Source organism: Chenopodium album, chromosome 13 (assembly GCF_948465745.1).
Source record: "Chenopodium album chromosome 13, dcCheAlbu1.1, whole genome shotgun sequence".
NCBI lineage: Eukaryota > Viridiplantae > Streptophyta > Magnoliopsida > Caryophyllales > Amaranthaceae > Chenopodium > Chenopodium album.
In genome coordinates, this window is record NC_137846.1 from 36,664,670 (window position 1) to 36,671,656 (window position 6,987).

At 36.8% G+C, this 6,987-nt stretch overlaps 1 long non-coding RNA gene across 1 annotated transcript; it reads right to left on the reverse strand.

Moving 5' to 3' along the window:
- Positions 1 to 2,263: 2,263 nt before the first annotated feature.
- Positions 2,264 to 6,575, reverse strand: LOC145576601 (uncharacterized). Its single transcript, XR_014098482.1, has 2 exons — positions 6,137 to 6,575; positions 2,264 to 6,047 (listed from the first exon to the last, which is right to left on the reverse strand). It is a non-coding gene; the product is annotated as an uncharacterized LOC145576601 (long non-coding RNA).
- Positions 6,576 to 6,987: the final 412 nt, after the last annotated feature.

A 6,987-nucleotide genomic window follows, 5' to 3' on the forward strand; every position in this document is an offset into this window, starting at 1 on the left:
GAAGGGAGAGAAATAGGGCAAGGAGGTATGTAGTCAAACCTTTGAGAAAAAAGGGGTATGAGAAACGGGAAAAGGGGTAGCTACTCCCTCACCACAAGGTCTCACATCGCCAATTAGGGCATAAAAATCATTCATAGAGTCCTCAAATGAAGAACTCTAATAATCTACACCTCCCTCAAGCTCAAAAACTCCTAGGGAATCAACCTCAACCTCCTTTCCACCACAATAAACAATCTTTTCTTCAACTATCTCAAAACCCAAGGCCTCAAAACCGTGCATGAATGGAGGTAGATTCATCTCAAACTCATCTAAGTCCCAAGAAGCGTTCTCGATGAAATCGCCCAAAAATCTATAAGTCCTCATATGACTCTCAAAAAAAAATGGGACATTACCTCAAAAGAGTCTATATACTCATAGATTGAAGGGTCACAAACATACACTTGAGACTCATCAAGATGGTAGAGGGGGTTAGAGTTCACAAATTCCACATTAGCTTCATTCACAACTCCTTCACTATCAATCGAATGCTCTCTAATGGGATCCTCACACTCTCTTGGTTGCTCAAAATCATCATCATCATCCTCAATACAAACATTAGATTGAGAATTTTCACAAACACGCATCAAAGATGACAATTGGCTTTCTATCTCTCCACCTCTCCTTTCCTCCTCAAAAAGCTCCTCACTCTTTTTCATCATCTCCAATTGACTTCTCATAGAATTAAAAATCGACTCCTTACTAGGCCCAAGCTCATCACTAAGCTCAATATGCCTAATTTGAGATTCAAAAAAATCAACAAGAGATTTAAAAGGTGTAGAAGGTTGAGTTTCAATAAAAGAAGAAGGATCACAAACAAGACTGGAAGAATTGACATTAAAATCATGAGTATATACATCACATTGGGGAGTGGGGGCACAATCAAACACATGAGATTCGTTATTAAGGGAACGAAGTACATCACAAGAAGGCATGGTAAATAATGAAGAAAATTGAAACACACCATTAGCATCAACTTGAGCATGTACTTCATCATCATGAACAAAAGAGGAAATAGTGTCAAAATCATTTGTTATAGGTTCAATCATGGGATCATTTGACAATTCATGGAAATTCATGCTAATATTAGAAGAATCAAGACATTGCATATCAATATTAGAATCATGATTACCCCTATTATAAACATCCAAAACAAACCAAACATAGAAATCCCAAGCATCATCAATTGACAATGCTACAAATTCGCCATTATGCATGCATTCAAATTCATCCCTAGTTTGCTCATTCAAACCAAAATAACAAATTTCACAAGCTTTCCAAATATTATAACAATTATAATCAAGAAATCCCTCAAGTCTATTAAAATATTCACAAAAAGACTCATTTTTATATTTAGGAAATGAGAGACATGCCAATTTTTTTTTCAAAACAAGTAAAAATCAAATAAAAGAAAAGTATATACAAAGACCTAGACTCAAGCAATAAAAAACACTCAAACATAAACACCGTTCCCCGGCAACGGCGCCATTTTGGCAAGGGAAAAACTAGGTCGTAGACTAATCCTCCCTAAGCCAAAAGAAATTTATAAACACTTAACAAACCTAAATACATGTATAGAGGTAAGTCAAGGGTCGAATCTAAAGGAACGGTTATGTTCAAGCGCTCTCAATTGTGCGCCTAAGCTAGGTCGAAGTCGAAGGGTAAAGAGGTAACGCTACCAACTAACAAAACAAACAACCAAACAAATAAAACACTAGGAATGGGGATCAACAAGTAATTATGACAACTACAACAACATGGGAATAACATGCCTATCAATGGTTGTGAAGACTTATGATAAGAGCTATCAATTGGAATCAAAGAGCTATCTCCTAATCATAAGCTAGATGTCTCTACGAATAATAAACTAAGAGAATCACAATCCAAACCAATCGATAATTGCAATTCCTAAATCAATTGGTCATGTAATTAGCAATTACAATGCAATCTACCATAATTCTCAAGGCCTAATCGAATTACACACATGCAAACTTACACTAATCACTTTAATCTCAACAATCAATCAACACAATTCCCAAATTAATCACAATCAATGAATCATACAAGTTTCACCCAATTCTTAGTCAAACAACTACTCAAGAATCATCATCTAACAACAAACAACTAAGAAATCAAGAATTAACAACATATCAAGAGCAATTACACTAATCAAGATCAAGCATCCAAATCAAGTCAAACACACATGAATCTAAACAAAACAATAAGATGAGATAGACTTAGAAATGCTCATTGATAATGTCAAAGATCTTCAACACAATTGTCACCCTTGTATCATCAATCTCTCACATCACCATTGAAATCTCTCACTTTCTCTCTCTAAATCTACTCCTAAACTAACCCTAAAATTAGAGAGAGAAGCTCTTAACTAAGCTAAAATTATGATAAAAATAATGTCTAGAACTCTTATTACAAAAATCGGGTTAAATAGGTACTCATAAGAGGCGCGAAAAACGAAATCGAGCGAAGCCGGAAACAGGGAGGAGAGCCCGCGCAGGCAGGGGTGCGCGCCAGCGCTCTTCTGGGTTTTTTCGACTTCTTTGCCGCTTCGTGCGCTTGCAAATGGGTCTCGTGAGCTCTACTTGATAAATGTTTGGGGTGGCAGTTTCCAAGGGCCTCCACGGTGGGTTCAACACCATCTTTCATGAGAGCACGACTTAAGAGCGCAAGAGCTAGAACTTGGAGCATCCACTTCCTTGCATCTTGAGCTTCCCAATGCTATGAGTTTACTCCAAAAGCATCTTCCAACTTAGAAAACCACCAATATCGAGACCCAAACCTCGTACAATACCTACAACCACGAAAAAAGGAGAAATAAAGGAGAAAACACAAGAAAAACCATAAAAACACAAAATAAGAGAGAAAGGGAAATAAAGAGAAAATGCATAAAGCTAAGCATTTATTAAGAAAGAAAGCGATGAAATGAAGGTAAAAACAACCTAAATACTCATCAGTCTTAGAAGAAAAAGAAGGAGTTTAAACCGTACGTCCTAAAGTACGAATTTAACAAAGACTGTTACTCCATCCTCATGGTGATCAAGGACCAGCTGACCATTGAGAAGCCGACTACAATGAAAGGTTTTGCAAAAAATCAGAACAAAAACAAGTACTGCCATTTCCATGAGGACATCGGCCATGACACCAACGACTACCATAGCCTCAAACGGTTGTTGGACCGTCTGGCTGATTAGGGGGTGTTGAAGTCCTACATCCTCAAGTCCAAGGTCTCCCTGAAGACAAATCCAGGGAAGTCGTCTAAAAAGACAGCCCAATCTACTAGTAGTTCAGACACTGACAAAGACCTGTAGATGGCAGGCGGCTTTGCCGGAGGGGCCCCACCATCCGGGGTACCAAGGACCATCTGAGGAAGATGGATATCAACTCTGTTGACAAGGGCCAGGTCTACCTGTACATTTTCCGAGGTCATTATCACAGAAAAGGACCAGGGCTCAGTCCGCCGACCGCTATAAGGAGGGTATGCCCATCGTAGGGGATCCTTCTCCTTTATGCCCATGGCTCTTTAAAAGCCTAGGAGGGCTAGGAATTTACACTTTTTAGGGTGTTTTAGGATTTGAATTCCTAACTATTTGGGAGACCTTTGAATTAGAGTTGATCCTATCATCATGCTTTTTTGTAAGAAACTAGTAAGGAGTCGCCAATGAGTTTTAGGAAAACTCATAAACCTCAGTCATGCCTTTTTCCCAAGTAGGGTTCAAGAGATATTTAGCATGAATCATAAGTTTACCCCATGCCTATATTGGTCTACTTATACCATAAATGACTTCGGGAGCGAAGGTACTAAAATAACGTTCCTTTTAGGGAGGAATCGCTATTTTAACCCTAGTGCAGCCTTTGCTAGCTCTTCCTTTTTCATAATTTCATCACCAAACAATATATGCAACGTGATACCTAAAACTAAGTTAGTTGATTTTATTTACAAGCATTAATCACGTAGGAATTACATTGCAAAATCGTTATTCTTATTTAATCAAATTCGTGAAAAGAGCAATAAATAAACAAGATTCGCCTTGACTTAGGTGATCAAACAACAATTAATTATTCAATTCCTATTCTTTGATTAACGAAAGAACACTATGTGGAATTAATTAATTAAAAGTTTATTTTAAGCGATCAAACAACACTAATTAATTGATTAAAGGTTGTTTAAACAAGAAAAGAAAAGGTGATTGATCTAAGTGCTCGGGAATTTATCACTTTTCCTTGCTAGATCTTCGTTTAGAACACTTATGGACTCCTTCTTGTTCAGGAACCTCCACCGCAGTAACAAGTAATAAGGGGGTGAGTGTTTAGGACAAGAGGGTTGATAGTACACAAGTTCACAAAGTTTTTGCCAGTATTTCGGGTTAATTTCTGTGTGTTTAAGCTTCATATTAAGCCCCTATTTATAGGGAATGGGTGCGTTTAGGGTTTTGAGTGTTCTGCCGCAGTAGGTGTCGCGCACATCTAAATAAGTTGTGTGCGTCTGCTCAACGCAAGTGGTTTAGATACGCTGCTATGGGCAATGCAAGCTGAACATGGAAGAATTACTTTCAATAACACATCAATATATTAAATCAAGCTTAAATTTTGCCAAATCAGGTCAGAGAGTATAGAAACAGATGGTCATCCCACAACTAGGCATTAAAAAACATTGTACTAGTGTAATAGCTAATATTTGGCTTTCACAACTAAGCTAATCAATGTAGCACTAACAAAGAGGCAAGTGATTACAATCACTGCAGCAAATGTACAAGATTTGAAGGTACTTAATTGTTTATTTTGAACAAGATTTCTTTAGCTGCTTCTTTATTTCAATTTATAACTTTGTATTATTGTTATGCTATGTAAAAAAATTCAGAACATACTCCTCATAACTTGTTTAGCAATTCAGCACTTTAGAATGCTCAAGGTTAATTAATTCGATTTTCTAGTTTTCATAATCCATATGACCACATTCAATATCAGATCGAATCACATACCACCATATTTTGCACTAAAAGATAATTTCTAAATCCAGATTTCCAAATCAAACTTCAAATAATTTTTCAATTTACTAATTTTTTATTCATTATCAACTAGTGCCATAACAAAAGCGCTAGTTTATGAAAGTTACAACTTAAAACTCATGAATTAGATTTGATAATCTATCAAATAGCAAAATTATGCAGCAACCATTGCATCATAAATTTGATTCTCTTAACATAAATCACTTAGAATATCACAAGTTCCATTTTAGAATGATGATGAATGCTTAATGAAAGGATAAATGAAAACCAGCTACATTAGACTAGTGATACTACTGATTGCATATTCTAGCCACACTATCATCAATTAAAAAAAGCCTAGCTGATCCACAAAATTCCAGCAACATTTCCTCAGTCATTTCACAAATAAAACCCAATAATTACACTATATTTTAACAACATTGTACAAGTGATTGCATATCTTCTTACACGAACAATCACCATCATTTAGGTTATCTCCACACATTACATGATTAGTTAGTCACAAAAATCACACTCTAGCTGAGTCCTACAAACAACAATCAACTAAACTTAGCTTCCTAGGAAACTCACTCAAAAACCACTGTAAATATATTCAACACCATCATCATATGTTCAAATAATTTCTAATCAAATTAACTATTACTATTATCACTAGTAGGAAAAAAAGCAGCCTAGATAAAGCAACATAAGGCATCAAATAAGTCAAACAAACCGAAAAATCCTCATCCAACTGATGTTCTAATGAAATACCAATAAGAATTCAACATTTAAACCCCACAACTACAGGGGAATACCACAAAGACTCCCTGCCATCTCTAATTTCTCACAACACTATCACCAATATCAAGCAACTATTTCAAATATATCTAAGAATTCATACCTTCAAGGTGGCATTTGCTTCTTATTACCTGATTGCAAGGTTATGCTCCATTACCTCTATTGTTGCTCTAATCCTTTGAGCTTCACCTGCGCAAACCCGCTGCTCCCCTGTCCAATTCAAGTAATTATAAGTGAAATTTGAAAAAAGATAAAACTAGATCTAAATTCTTACAAGTAATTAAAATACAAGTAATTACCTAAACTAAAAAATTAATATACAAGTAATTGGCGAAATTCCTCAAATTTTGCTCGAAAATCCATCCACAAAACACCACCACCCACATGCACTACCACTTGCTCGGATTTGCTTGATTTTGACTCAGATTGGCTCGATTTATGCTCGGATTTGCTCGATTTTACTGGGGGGTTTTGGGTTCGAATAACCTGGGGTTTTTGGTTCGTTTTTTTGCTCGAAAAGGAAGGGATTTGGCTCGAATTTGCTGGAGAATTATGTGTTGCTCGGTGTTGCTGGCGGCGGTGATAGGCTTGAGAAAGAAGAGGAGAGAGAATATAAGGGGAGGCTTGAGAGAGGAGAGTAAGAAATGGAGAGGGGAGAGAGAAGAGAGAAGAGAGAAGAGAGAAGAGAGAAAGAGGCGTGAGAATCCTGAGAGAGGAGAGAGGCGTGAGGGATAGTTTGTGTTGTTTTGGGTTATTTTTTAAGACAAAAAGTTTATTAAAATCGGGTTTACAATATTAATATTGTAAATCAGCTTCTTTGGACTCGCACGTGAACACCTTCTTCCTGTCTTTTTCATTTTCTGGATCCTCATCTTCTTTGAGTGCTTTCTTCTTTCACTTTCTCTCTCCACACTTCCTCTTCTCTTCTTTTTTGCTGCAGTTCATTTCCTTCCATGATTTATCTCTATTGATTTTGAGATTCAAAGGTTTTTGCCTTTTTTATTTATTGATTTTTGTTATTTAATGGAATTTCGCAGTTAATAAGCTTGAAGTGCATAGTCGTCGTCATCGTCATCGTCGCCACTTTGCTCGGTGAGATGGTCGGAAATGGTGGAATCGGCGATGGTCGCTATCGGCGTTGCTAGCGAAG